The sequence below is a fragment of the Pongo abelii genome, chromosome 10 (assembly GCF_028885655.2).
Source record: "Pongo abelii isolate AG06213 chromosome 10, NHGRI_mPonAbe1-v2.0_pri, whole genome shotgun sequence".
Classification (NCBI taxonomy): Eukaryota; Metazoa; Chordata; class Mammalia; order Primates; family Hominidae; genus Pongo; species Pongo abelii.
Genome location: NC_071995.2, coordinates 90,907,474 through 90,922,697, shown reverse-complemented (window position 1 = coordinate 90,922,697; position 15,224 = coordinate 90,907,474).

The following is a 15,224-nucleotide window of genomic DNA, read 5'->3' as shown; positions in this document are numbered from 1 at the left end:
CAGGAGGCTGAGGAGGTCCAGGAGTTTGAGGCTGCAGCAAGCTATGACTATGCCATTGCACTCCAGTCTGGGTGACAGAGAGAGATCCTGTCTCTAAAAAAAAAGGAGGAGAAGAAAGAGCAGCCGATCCTATCTTCACATGGCAGGAAACAAGGTCATGAGCAGTGGCCACACAGGACTGTTTTATTTTGACATAATGGAAGTGGCATGGGAAAATGTGAAAAGAAAGGTCACCCTGAATAGCTCTAGGGAAGAAAAAGAAAGTTGGGCATTTCAACAAACAGCATTACAGAAAAGAAGAAGCAGATGCCAAAGAGGGGAACTGAAGAAATGTCAGTGATAAATTCACCATTGCTATAAATCAATATTTGCCCAACCTGACTAGGGAAGTTCCAGTGAGCAGTGGAACAACTTGACGTGGAGCCTGGGAAACTTTGACCAGCCATCTAGATGGGCAGACGTAGGGTGACCAGTTCATCCAGGTTTGCATGGAACACGAATTTAGTTTTTATTTTGTTTTTAAATTTGTTATCTTTTTTAAATGGACAAATAAAAATTCTACATATTTTTGGGGTACATAGTGATGTGTTGATACATATAATGTAGAGTGATCAGATCAGGATAACTACCATATCCATCATCTCATACATTATCTTTTTTTGTGTGTGTTGGGAACATTCAATATCCTCCTTCTAGCTATTTGAGACTAATTAAAGTATTATTATTAACTATAGTCATCCTATAGTGCTCCAGGATGCTGGAATTAATTCTCCCTGTCTAACTGTAATTTTGTTTTTGTACCTGTTAACAAATTTTTCCCTCTCCCTTCCTTCTCCCTACCTTTTCTAGTCTCCAGCATCCTCTGTTCTACTTTTTACTTCTATGAGATCAACGTTTTTTTAGCTTCTGCATATGAAAGAGAATACGTGGGGTTTAACTTGCTGTTCCCGGCTAATTTCACTTAATATTAATGTCCTACAGTCCCATCTATGTTGCTGTGACTGACATGATTTTATTCTTTTTTTAAGGAAGGCCTATTTTTAAATTGTTTTAGAGACCGAGTCTTATTATGTTGCCCAGGCTGGTCTCAAACTTCTGGCCTCAAGAGATCCTCCCACCTCAGCCTCCCAAGGAGCTGGGATGACAGGCACACACCACGGCTTTGGCTAATTCTTTTTTATAGCTGATAAGTATTTCATGGTGTACATATGCCACATTTTCTTTGTCCATTCATCTAATCTCCTAGGTTGAGTCCATATCTTGGCTGTTGAGAATAGTGCTGCAATAAACATGGGAGTGCAGATTCTCTTTTATATACTGGTTTCCTTTCCTTTGGGTAAATTCCCAGTGGTTGGGTTGCTGAATCATACAGTAGTTCTATATGTTTTCCATATGGCTATATTATCTCCTGGTTTTGACACCAAATATTCCACATTTCAGAAATCTCCTCAGTCTTAAGCTCACAGCAGTGGTTCATCACTCTAGCCCACACCTCCCAGATACTGAGAATACCATCATCTTATTCAAACCTGCATAAGGTTATCATTACTACAGGTTAGGTCATATAGTGTGTACATTAAGGTTCTTTGGAGAAACAGACCAAAAGGAAAGCTATAGATATATAAGCACAGATTTATTATGGGAATTAACTTATATGATTACGGAGGCAGAAGGTTTCATGATTTGCTGTCCCTATACTAGAGAACAAGGGAAGCAGTTAGTGTATTTTAGCTTGAGTCTTAAGGCCCAAGAACCAAGGAAGCTGATGGTGTAACTTACAATCTGGGGCCAAAGACCTGAAACCAGAGGTGGCCACTGGTGTCAGTCCTTGGGACCAAAGGCCCAAGAATCGAAACCTCTCATGTCTGAGGGTAGGAAAGGATGGATGTCCCAGCTTAAGACAAGAAAGGGAATTCACCCTTCTTTTGCCTTTTTTGTTCTATCCAGGCACTCAACAGATTAAACAATGTGCACCCACATTGGTGAGGACCATCTGCTTTACTCAGTCTACTGACTCAAGTGTTGATCTCTTCCAAAAACACCCTCACAGATGCACCCAGAAATAGTGCTTTACAAGCTATCTGGGTGCCCCATAGATCAGTCGGGTCCACACATAAAGTTAGCCATCACAGTGTGGTTCAAACTCCTATCTTTTATTTCTTCCTGCATGTCCCTGAGTGTCCGGACCATCCTCATAAGAGGTTATACTGTCTTTTGTCTTTTTGTAGCATCAGCCTTTCCTCCCTGACCCTCCCTTCTCCTTGTCATTGTTTTCATTTTTAATTTTAGAAACTGATTCATTCTAGAAACATCACTTCCTAAAGTTGTTGTTTGGTGCTATGTGAGAAGATTCTCTGAGGGCTGTAATAGGGGTTGTGAAGCTGAGAGATTTCAGACGTGTCGTTCTCACCAGAATTCAACAGTGGCTATCTATTTCCACATGGAGATAAGTGCAAAGTGTGGTAGTGACTTCAGGAATGTTGGGCCGTTGGTCCTATGAGATAAGCACTTACTGATTTTTTTCACAGGAGGCCTGGCATATTCCAGTAGGCACCACACATATAAAATGCATGCGTGCCCTGGTCCTGACCAGTCTTTGTTTGGTCTATAGTTTATGAAAATATATTAAACCATGGTTATGTTGTACATCCTGTATAAAGGTGATGATCTGTGGCAATACTACAAAATCATTTATAAAATTCATAACTATTTATGTAATCCATAAATTATTATGTTATAAAATCCATAAATATTTGAGAGTATTGTCAAAAAGTTTCAGAACCAGATAAAATAATTCACTAAGAAAGCCATCTAAGTGAGGCTGGATTCAGTGACTCACATCTATAATACCCAGCACTTTGGGAGGCAGAGGTGAGAGGATCACTTGAGGCCGGGGGCCAGGGGTTTGAGGCTAGCCTGGGTAACACAGCAAAACCCTGTCTCAAAAAAGAAAGAAGAAAAGAAAAATCTCATCTAGGTAAAATCAAGCACGTTGTATTGATAAGATATTTGTGTCAAAGTTTCATCCCATGATAATTCTTTGTTACAGAATCCTCAAGTACAAATGTCCTTAGCAAGGAAAACAATGAGAACGTGCATAAATTAGGATTTTTTTCATAAGTCAACTTTTAATTAACCTTATTAACAGTGGAGAGAAGAGGCATTGTTTTGTTTGGTTATAAGCGGAATCATAGTTAAAACAAAAGTTGTCAAAATGTGGTACAAAACACATTAGTTAAAAATGCATCCAGTGTTTAGAAACACATTTACTATTGAATGTAGATAATTGAAACATAAAAAAATTAATATGAAGATGTTAGATTAGAAACATCTAATGCCAGAAGGTTTTGATGTATCAGAATATTATTGGGGTTTCTTAGCAGGTCACTGTTTTATTCAAATATTGGAATAGTAAGAATCTTAATAACTAAAAGTTTCTGCTTTCTGTACCAAGTTTTTGAGATAACAGCTCATTTAAATCATCCAGCAATCATACGAGGTAGATGCTACTATAATTCCCTCACATTTACATCTAGAAATGTACGTGGTACATATAAAAGCATATATTATGTGGCTGGCATACAAAAACACATCTAATAATTAACTAACGTTAACATTTTATCATTAATGGTATTATTACTCTCTTAGTGACTTTCCAAAATGAGACAGAACCGTGCTCTCATTTTTAGCCAGATACGCTAATTTTCTGCTTTATTTTTTATTCTGTAATATATGAGTTTCTGAATGCTGGAGAATTTTTATCTTAATGAAGTTCATAAGAAATCTGAATGTGTTGAGAAATCAATTTAAATCTTCCTGTGCTAATACAGATACCTTGAAATTTTTAGGGACCCCAAGGAAACAAAATAATCTGGTCATGATTTTTACACACTTTTTATAGTTAGAGTGACCACAATCAGAACCCAGCAGAGACTAGGGAAGAGTCCATTTCCATTCATGCTCTCCTGCTAGAAATGTCTTTCCTGGTAAAGTTCATGAAAAAGTTGCCTGAATATCTCTAAGTATATCATCTAGGAGGTTTACATAAAGACGAGATACACACAGCTCTAAAGAGAGCTTAAGAGTAGACGTAGTGGAGAAACTGGTTAAGGTCAGAGAGTGTTGGCAGAGAAAATGTTTCTTCTTGTGGCTTGGAAAAGTAGAGCAAGTATTTTGAAACCAGAATTGTGACAAATATTTCATAGCATGGAATAGGTTTCTCTTTAGGAAAAAGAGCTGATGTAAATGTTTACCGGTTATTTTTTTCCCAACATATATTTACTGTCATGTAAGCTTGAATTTCCAAATTTGAATTTCTGCACATACCAATGAGGGCTAAAGTGTATCTTATTCATCATGGCCTGTTAGAAACTGCCGCCTCTAGTTATATTACCTTCCCTAGGGCAAAATCCACTGCTTACCTGCCTCTCTTCTTCCTTGTTATTTCTGGCAACCTGTTTTTCCTCATTTCTTTTCTTCCTTCTCTCCTTTTTTTCCCATCTCTTTGAACCTCATCCTTTCTCCAGTAACAAGCCAATTCCTCCATCTCATGTTCCCAGACCATTCCAGCCCACAGTAATTTCTCCTTTTCCTGACTCCTCATGTTACCTAATGTCTTTGCCAAAGACTTTAGCTCATGGATTTTCTAGCTCATAATATTGTTGAATTGTATTTTGTGTATAAGTCCAGTTCCCTCAACTAGATCCTAAAAGTCTGATACCCAGGAAGAGAGCATACGTCACTTTTACATTTCCAACAGGACGTATATTCCAACAGTGTTCAATAAATATATGATATTTTGAATTACATTCATTTCCGCCTCCCCAGCTTTCCCAGGCAAGTGTATTTATTTCATTGTTTTTGCCCAGCCATGCTAATTTTTATCCATAATAACTGTGACAGGCTAAGAGAAACAAAGAGGTAGCCATCACAAACAAGTTATTCATTTGTGGAAGGCAGTGTTAAGAAATATTCTTAACTCTACTAAAGAATAAGACATTAAGTAATAAACCAAATTTAGTCTGAAAGTGTATTGAATGTTCACACAAGAAAAGTGAGGACAGTTATATTTCGACAAATGTTGACAAGTTGGATGATAATAGAAATTAGTTAGCAGATCCCAAATACTAACTAGAGAAGCTAGTTGACAGTCAATATAAATTTCAGCCCTAAAAAGTAGCCACTTGAGGCTTATGCCTGTAATCCCAGCACTTTGGGAGGCCAAGGTGGGCGGAACACCCAGGAGTTTGAGACCAACCCGGACAACCAGGCAAAACCCCGTCTCTACAAAATACAAAAAATTAGCCTGGCATGATGGTACACACCTGTAGTCCTAGCTACTTGGGAGGCTGAGATGGGAGGATTGCTTGAGCCCAGAGAGGTCGAGGCTGTAGTGAGCTATGATGTTGCCACTGCACTCCAGTCTGGGCAACAGAGTGAGACCCTTTCTCAAAAAAAAAAAAGATAATAAATAAATAAATAAATAAATAAATAAAAGAAAAAGAAAACAATGGAGCCACTTAAAATATGGTTATGTCAAAAAGTGTTAATTTATTAAAAATACCTTCCTTAATTAGGTTATTGCTTATGTTTGAAATAAAGAATTCATAAATGATTGTTAGACATCGTGTGCTGACATTAGACATGTTGTTGAGTACGATCTGTAGGATTTCTACATTTATTGTCAAATAATACTTTTAATAACAATAAAACTTTACCATAGGAGAGTAAGGTCCCACAGAGAGTGATAAATGTCAAAGGACAAATAATCAGCAGGCTTCAGGGGATCCCACTGAGTGAGTGCAAGATCTTAGTAGAAAACAGGTATTTGATAAATAGTTGAAACATGAAGTCATGCTTGTTCAGACATTTATTCCCAGTGTCATGAAAAGAGCATAAGCCAAGAGGTAGATCTGTAATTCAAATTCATTTCTCTACTTTCTGGCTGTAAGAACTTGGACAAGATACCTAATGCATTTGAATATTCATTTCCTCATCTGCAAAATATATGTAACAATATTTCAATGACTTTTTGAAAGCAACATGAGAAAAAGCTGTAAGTGCTTGGCAAAGAAAAATTGCAGGTGCTTTTTGAATGATGCCATTCATACCTCAGTTTCCCCATATTACACAGGATATGAATGACATGGCCATATAGAAAAATAATCATTGAAATTTATAATGTGAGAACCAGAGATCCAGAAATATGACTCCAGGGGTAAGAATCAAGCGACGAATTAATCTGAAAACCTGTGCTTCTCTCTGGGTATCTGACTTCGAGGCAACTAACATCAGGACTTTCCTCTATAAGAAAACAGCACAATTAATACATATTTATTATAACACAGGTCCATGATGAGGCAGGCTGAGGGCCACTCGTAGCCTATGTGTACTCACCTGTGGGAGTGCATGGTGAAAGGCACTGTACCCACAGTGGGCAGTGGTGGGACAGAATCATCCCCAGACCAGGATTTCTAGCTATATAGCAATTGGCCGGTAGAACTCTGAAGTCAGGGCTTGTCCTAGAGTGGTGCAAGAGAAAAGGCTAGAACCCTGGGAGATGATATCTCACCACCATTCACCTATTCTATAGCACTTAAGAGGACCAGGCATTGTGCTCTACATGCGTTATCTCATGTAATCCTCCCAGGAACCCTATGATGTAGGTATTGCTAGCATCTTCCATTTACAGATGAGTAAACTGAGGCACAGACAGGTTATATAATTTATCCTAAGGCACATGCCTAGAAACGTTCCAATAGGAGTAGAGTCCAGGCCATCTGAATTCAAAGCCTGCTCTCTTAACCCTTCTGAAAGCAAATCATATTTGATACATTTACAAGAACACCAAGGGAGGTACCTCAAGTATCTGAACCTGGGAGATGGATGTGTGAAGGGAAAGGCAGTTTGATCAGATGGCCCTGTGTGATTTTGTCCATCTGGTATGCTGCCTAAATGGCATGGAACCTGCTCCCTGACGGATGCTGGGTGAGGACGTCTGGCAATAAGAATGGCTGTACGTGCTGTGTGTCCCAGTGACAGGGTTGGTTGTCTATTTCCAGGACCGGGGTCTGCTCTCCCAGCTTGACCCAGATAAGTGCCAGACACAGGAGCACAGGTGCAAGATCAACTGATCTGTTTCTTGGGTGGAATTTTCCTGCTTAAAAAAAAATAAAAAGATGCAGGAAAACAACAACTTCCTATGACCTCATTCTGCTTAAAATTCCTGGATATGTCTCTTATTTCCTCTCTGCTTCCAGATTTTTTTCTTACTTTATTTTAGACTAAATTCAGTTTGTTTAAAAGGAAGCAGGAATCAACTTCATAAATAAGGGGTGTTGATTTTTTTTTGCCTGAACATTTTGAATGACAAAGCCGAAGCACCCTATTCAATTGATCTCCACTAACTGCCTGATTGAGTTTTTGCCCAGATGGTCAACTTTCCTCCACAGGTGCTTCATGGACTTTCTGCATCAGAATCAATGGATGCATTAATTAAATTCATGCCAGGCACGGTGGTTCATGCCTGTAATCCCAACAGTTTTGGAGCCAGGAGGTTGAGACCAGCCTAGGCAACAAAGTGAGACCCTGTCTCTACAAAACATTTTTTTTTAATCAGGGTGTGCTGACATGCACCCGTAGTCCCAGCTACTCAAGAGGCTGAAGTGGGACAATAATTTGAGCCCAGGAGTTTAAGGCTGCAGTGAGCTATGATCATACCACTGCGCTCCACCTTGGGCAACAGAGCAAGACCCCATCTCTAAAAAAATTATAATCATCCATTCATCAAAACTGTTTACTGAGCACCTATTATGTAGCTGACATTATATTAGATGTTGATTTGTGGGGCCTTTACCCACATCTTCTGAAACAGTGTCTCTGGCAGTGGACGTCTTAGTGTGTTTTGTGCTGCTATAACAGACCGCTTGAGACTGTAATTTCTAAGGAACAGAAATTTATTCCTCACAGTTCTGGAATCTGGGAAGTTGAAGATCAAGGCCCCAGCAGGTATGATTGTCTGGGGGAGGCTGATCTCTGCTTCCAAGATGGCACTTTGATGCTGTATCCTCCAGAGAGGAGGAACACTGTGTTCTCACATGGGAAAAGAGCTGAAAACAGCAAACTCACTCTCGCAACCCCATTAGATAGGGCCTTAATTTGTGCATGAGGGAGGAATCCTCATGACCTAATCATATCCCAGAAGCCCCACTTTCTAATATCATTACCTTGATGATTAGGCTTCAACATGAATTTTGAAGGGGGTGCCACACTCAAACCATAGCAGTGGGCCTAGGAATCTTCATTTTTAGCAAATTCCCAGGTAATTTTTGTGTCCTCAAAAGTTTGCAGACCACTGACCTATATTATGAACTCTTCAAATACAGAGCATGGAGTTTTTTGGAACTTTGTAGCCCATAACAAAGTACCTTACGTGATGGTGTTGATGTGGTGTTGGTTAATGATTTAATGAAGAAAGGAATTTCTGGACTCACTGCTCAGAGTGACATAGGAAGATCAAACCCATCACTTATTGTCTTTCATCTTTTCATACTTCTTAATTGTCTGGTCTTGAGCCTAGCTGCTCAGACACCTGTAAGTTAAGGATCTGCTTATTTCAGAGATTGGCTGTGGATGTCAGTTCTAACTGGAAAGTAAAGTAAAAGAGAGCTATTGTTGTCATCTTCTCAGCACCCCATTCACTCTTCTTTTAGGAGTGGCACCTTGATTTCCCTTACAGGATCGACTTCTGCTTATGGAAGGCCAGCTTGGTGGGCTTATCAGTGAAAGGGTGAGTGTGGTAGGCAGCACAGCCTCCAGATGATGTCCATGCCCTGATCCCTGGAGCTTGTGAATATGTTACATTGCATGGCAAAAAGGGCTTTGCAGATGTAGTTACAAACCTTAAGACAGGGAGAGTAGGCCAGGCGTGGTGCTCACACCTGTAATCCCAGCACTTTGGATGACTGAGGTAGGTGTACCACTTGAGATCAGGAGTTTGAGACTGGCCTGGGCAACATGGTAAAACCCCGTCTCTACCAAAAATATATAAATTAGCTGGGCCTGGTGGCAGATGCCTGTAGTTGCAGCTATTTGGGAGGCTGAGGCAGGAGAATTGCTTGAACCTGGGAAGCAGAGGTTGCACAAAGTTGAGATTGCACCACTATACTCCAGCCTGGGTGACAGAGTGAGACTGTTTAAAAACAAAAACAAAACAAAGATAGGGAGATTATTCTGGATAACCTGGTGGGTGCAACATAATGACTTGAGCCCTTAAAAGTAGAGAACACTGTCTTGCTGGAATCAGAGTGATACAGCAGAAGGAAAAGTCAGACAGACCCAAGGTATAAGAGGGATTCATTCACCAATGCTGGAGAGGATTACAGGTAAAGCATGAGGAAGGATGTAGGCAATCTCTCGAAGCAAAACCTGGTCCTCGGCTGACAGCCAGCAAGGCAATGGGAACTTCAGTCCTAGAATCACAAGAAACTGGATTTGGCCAACAACCTGAATGACGTTGGAAGAACATTCTTCTCCAGAGACTCCCGTACGGAGCTCAGCCCTACTGGCAACTTGATTTTGGCCATATGAGCCCCTAACAGAGGACCCAGTTGAGTTCATTCAGCCTTTTAACCCACAGAAGCTTTGAAGTAGTAAATTTGGGTTGTTTTATGCCATTAAGTTAGTCACAGTTTGTCACAGCAGCAACAGAATACTAATTCAGTTAAGAGCTGGCCAGTCAGATGTTCTTTTCCAGGAACTGGAATATTTAGCTACTTGATATAGGGACCAAGACATTTTGAAGATGGTCCATTCCCACAGTAGCATCTTGAAGACATTGTATCCACATACTCTGGTCCCTGTCCTTTTGAAAGCCTGGTAATTCACCTTTCTCTGAGTTACCTCTCAACTTTTTTGTTTCCTTTATTATTATTTTAGCTCACTAGAATCAGATTCTCTTCCCTATGACAAATAACCCTACCTGGTACAAGGGTAGGTAAGTAGCGGAGCTCAGAGCTGCCATGATACTCTGGCAGATGTGGTGCATTGACACCTCCCATGTTTACAAATACTTCTCAAGAAGCTAAGCAAGGCTGTGACCTGCAAGCTCAGTTGTAAGTTCACTAGACAAGTGCCATTTTCTAAAGGTCTTTAGGGCCAGACTCAGAGTCAGCCATGCACATTCTTACTAATTTAACTGTAGCTGGGTTTCCTATTCAACTAGAGGAGAACTTATTGAAGAATAGTCTCTAAGGAGAAAGAGGAACTATTCCTTCAGTGCATTGGTTTTTATAGTGTGAAAGCAAACACGTTTTTATGTGTGTCCAGGAATATATTGGGGGTTATAAGGTTTTTTTAAATTAGGATATTCTCAAAATCTGCTTTGCTTCTTGATCCAAAAGTCAAAGAATGTCAAGATTGAGTAGACATTAAACAATAATGAGTTTAATCTCTCATCAAGTACTTAAATTCTGCCCTCTGTATTTATCATAACAGGGTGACTGCTTTAACAAAAACTTCAAAATTTTATTGGCTTCACCTCAATGAAGTTTATTTTTCACTTATGTCTTATTTCATTGCAGATTAGCAGGAAGAGGCTATGCCATTCAGGGATCCAAGTTCCTTCCAGCTTGTGGCTCTTCCTTCTTCTAGATAACCAAGGTATTCCCCTTTCAGCCAGCAGATGGGGAAAGGGGGTGAGGCTCACACAAGTGTTGGTAGGGTAGAAGGGGCAGTTAAAGGGCAGCCTGGATTTGGCAGGTACCACTGTCACTCACATTTTATCAGCCAGAACTCAGCCACCAGCACACACCTAACAGCAAGGAGACTGGCACATGCAGTCCAAGTGTACAACCAGGAAAAAGAGGAAAACATAGATAGTGGAGAAAACCAGCTATCTCTGCTTTAGCCTTCCAAGTGGTTACATGACCTCCCCTAACATTCTTCTAGTGACAGGTAACTCACTACTTTTTTTGAGTAAGATAATATATTTCACCTTTAAACATCCTGGGCAGTTAGGGAGTTTTTCTTTTGTTGAGTTGAAATATATTTTGCTGCATTGTCAAGATAAGCTAATACTTAAGACATGGGCTCTAGAGCCAGACTGCTTGAGTTTGTATCCGAACTCCATCAACTTGGGACAATTATTTCTCAGAGTCTGTTTCCTCATAAATTAATGCATGTATTGCATGGCTTGTGCCTGACATGTAATACATTTTCAATAAACATTAGTGATTAATGTACCATATATTGGTGCTTGTTTTAACCTTTGTATTCATAGAGATACATCCTTGTCCTTGTCCTTGGATATTTAAAGGTATCTCTGCTCCTATTCTGAGTATCATCCAGAATCTTCAGCTGTTCCTCAAGTGAATTCATTTAGCGTCCCTTTCCAATTCTGGTCACTATTCTCAGACTGGGGTTCAGTGTGTCTATAGCCCTTTGAAGAATGCGGTGTTCTTATCAGATTACAAGATTCTTTTTATTTTTTTGAGACAGAGTCTCGTCCTGTCGCCCAAGCTGGAGTGCAGTGGTGCAATCTCAGCTCACTGTAAGCTCCACCTCCTGGGTTCACATCATTCTCCTGCCTCAGTTTCCCAAGTAGCTGGGACTACAGGTGCCCACCACCACACCCGGCTAATTTTTTGTATTTTTAGTAGAGACGGGGTTTCACCACATTAGCCAGGAAGGTCTCGATCTGCTGACCTCGTGATCTGCCCACCTCGGCATCCCAAAGTGCTGGGATTACAGATGGGAGACACCGCCCCCGGCCTACAAGATTCTGATATGCTCTGACCAGGGCAGAGAGCAGGAAAATTATAACACCCTTATTTTCAGCAGCTGCACATCTGTCTATGCAACCTAGGATCACATTAGCTTTTTCACTTACCACTTCACCCAGTTACTATATATTGATCTTACTTTCTACAAAAAGTTTTAAAATTTTATATAAATGTAATTGTTAAGCCAAATTTCTTGCATTGCTATAAGGTTTTATATTCCCAAGAGAAGATTGTTATACCTATGCATATACACTTTTAGTATATTCTTTTTTTTTCTTTTTTTAAAAATTATTATTATTATACTTTAAGTTTTAGGGTACATGTGCACAATGTGCAGGTTAGTTACATATGTATACATGTGCCATGCTGGTGTGCTGCACCCATTAACTTGCCATTTAGCATTAGGTATATCTCCTAATGCTATCCCTCCCTGCTCCCCCCACCCCACAACAGTCCCCAGAGTGTGATGTTCCCCTTCCTGTGTCCATGTGTTCTCATTGTTCAATTCCCAACTATGAGTGAGAACATGCTGTGTTTGGTTTTTTGTCCTTGCGATAGTTTACTGAGAATGGTGATTTCCAATTTCATCCATGTCCCTACAAAGGACATGAACTCATCATTTTTTGTGGCTGCATAGTATTCCATGGTGTATATGTGCTACATTTTCTTAATCCAGTCTATCATTGTTGGACATTTGGGTTGGTTCCAAGTCTTTGCTATTGTGAATAGTGCCACAATAAACATACACATGCATGTGTCTTTATAGCAGCATGATTTATAGTCCTTTGGGTATATACCCAGTAATGGGATGGCTGGGTCAAATGGTATTTCTAGTTCTAGCTCCCTGAGGAATCGCCACCCTGACTTCCACAATGGTTGAACTAGTTTACAGTCCCACCAACAGTGTAAAAGTGTTCCTATTTCTCCATATCCTCTCCAGCACCTGTTGTTTCCTGACTTTTTAATGATTGCCATTCTAACTGGTGTGAGATGGTATCTCATTGTGGTTTTGACTTGCATTTCTCTGATGGCCAGTGATGATGAGCATTTTTTCATGTGTCTTTTGGCTGCATAAATGTCTGCTTTTGAGAAATGTCTGTTCATATCTTTTGCCCACTTTTTGATGGGGTTGTTTGTTTTTTCTTGTAAATTTGTTTGAGTTCATTGTAGATTCTGGATATTAGCCCTTTGTTAGATAAGTAGGTTGCAAAAATTTTCTCCCATTTTTTAGATTGCCTGTTCACTCTGATGGTAGTTTCTTTTGCTGTGCAAAAACTGGAAGCATTCCCTTTGAAAACTGGCACAAGACAGGGATGCCCTCTCTCACCACTCCTATTCAACATAGTGTTGGAAGTTCTGGCCAGGGCACTTAAGCAGGAAAAGGAAATAAAGGGTATTCAATTAGGAAAAGAGGAAGCCAAATTGTGCCTGTTTGCAGATGACATGATTGTATATCTAGAAAACCCCATTTTCTCAGCCCAAAATCTCCTTAAGCTGATAAGCAACTTCAGCAAAGTCTCAGGATACAAAATCAATGTACAAAAATCACAAGCATTCTTATACACCAACAACAGACAAACAGAGAGCCAAATCATGAGTGAACTCCCATTCACAATTGCTTCAAAGAGAATAAAATACCTAGGAATCCAACTTACAAGGGATGTGAAGGACCTCTTCAAGGAGAACTACAAACCACTGCTCAATGAAATAAAAGAGGATACAAACAAATGGAAGAACATTCCATGCTCATGGGTAGGAAGAATCAATATCGTGAAAATGGCCATACTGCCCAAGGTAATTTATAGGTTCAATGCCATCCCCATCAAGCTACCAATGACTTTCTTCACAGAATTGGAAAAAACTACTTTAAAGTTCATATGGAACCAAAAAAGAGCCCGCATCGCCAAGTCAATCCTAAGCCAAAAGAACAAAGCTAGAGGCATCACGCTACCTGACTTCAAACTATACTACAAGGCTACAGTAACCAAAACAGCATGGTACTGGTACCAAAACAGAGATATAGATCAATGGAACAGAACAGAGCCCTCAGAAATAACGCCGCATATCTACAACTATCTGATCTTTAACAAACCTGAGAAAAACAAGCAATGGGGAAAGGATTCCCTATTTAATAAATGGTGCTGGGAAAACTGGCTAGCCATATGTAGGAAGCTGAAACTGGATCCCTTCCTTACACCTTATACAAAAATTAATTCAAGATGGATTAAAGACTTAAATGTTAGACCTGAAACCATAAAAACCCTGGAAGAAAACCTAGGCATTATCATTCAGTACATAGGCATGGGCAAGGACTTCATGTCTAAAACATCAAAAGCAATGGCAACAAAAGCCAAAATTGACAAATGGGATCTAATTAAACTTTTAGTATATTCTATTTGATCTTGTATTTTCAATCTAAATGGAAGTTACTGCATTCTCAAAGCCCTCCTACGACTTAACCGTGGCTAATACAGTTTCCTAGAATACAAGGAGAGTGATCAAGACTCATTTGTTAGTGTAAATGTCTTTTCCCTGGCATTATAAGTGACTAATGTCATGGAAAATTACTAAGCTGATGTTTAGGATTTTTTTTTCTATTTTTGAAAAGTTATTACAAAAAAAACCATACATACACCAGCACTCATTCTTGGGATGAAGACTAGCACAACTGTTTCAATGTGAATTCCTTTAGCTTTTTCTCCTTTTGGACAGGGAGTTTCACTGTGTGTGCTGACACATTGTGTGGGGTTGAGAAGGACAAGAGAGGAGACCAAAGATAAGGCAGAAGAAGCGGGTGGATACCACAGATAACACTTCAGGCAGGTTTAAAATTCTTATTGAAGAAAACTCACCTAGCAGTGGCTGAACTAGGTGACCCTGAAGGCTCCTTACAAACCTATGATTCTCATAATCTATCTCATAAATAAGCAGATTCCAGCCCCAGAAGCCTCAATGTACCAACCTAGGAAATGGTAGCATTCTTTTTTTGAAATACTTGTTCCAAGTACTGTCTCTTCAGATCAAGAATGGTGTTCCTTCTTCTTAATAACTCCTCCATTATCACTACTCCCCCAATCACTATCTTTGTGACTATGAAAGCCTGACTCTGAAGCCTAATCCTTAAGCTTCCTGGTCTTCTTTACTAAAGTCAGTCTTTGGTATGATTTGTTTGAGATGGATGCATGGGCCTTTTCTGTAGTAATAGCAACAATGATAGTAGCAATACTAATAGTTAATATTAATTGAGCACATACTACATGTAAGGAACATACTGTGGCATAGGTACTATATTACTAACTACCACATGTTACTGAAGAGTAAACTGAGGCACAGAAAATTACATAGTGCCAGAGGCAGTTAAATAGGCACTCCTAACTATAGAATGCAAATTACCATTCATGCATGGGCATAGTTCCTGCCATTTACCACTCTCAGAGGCTGCAG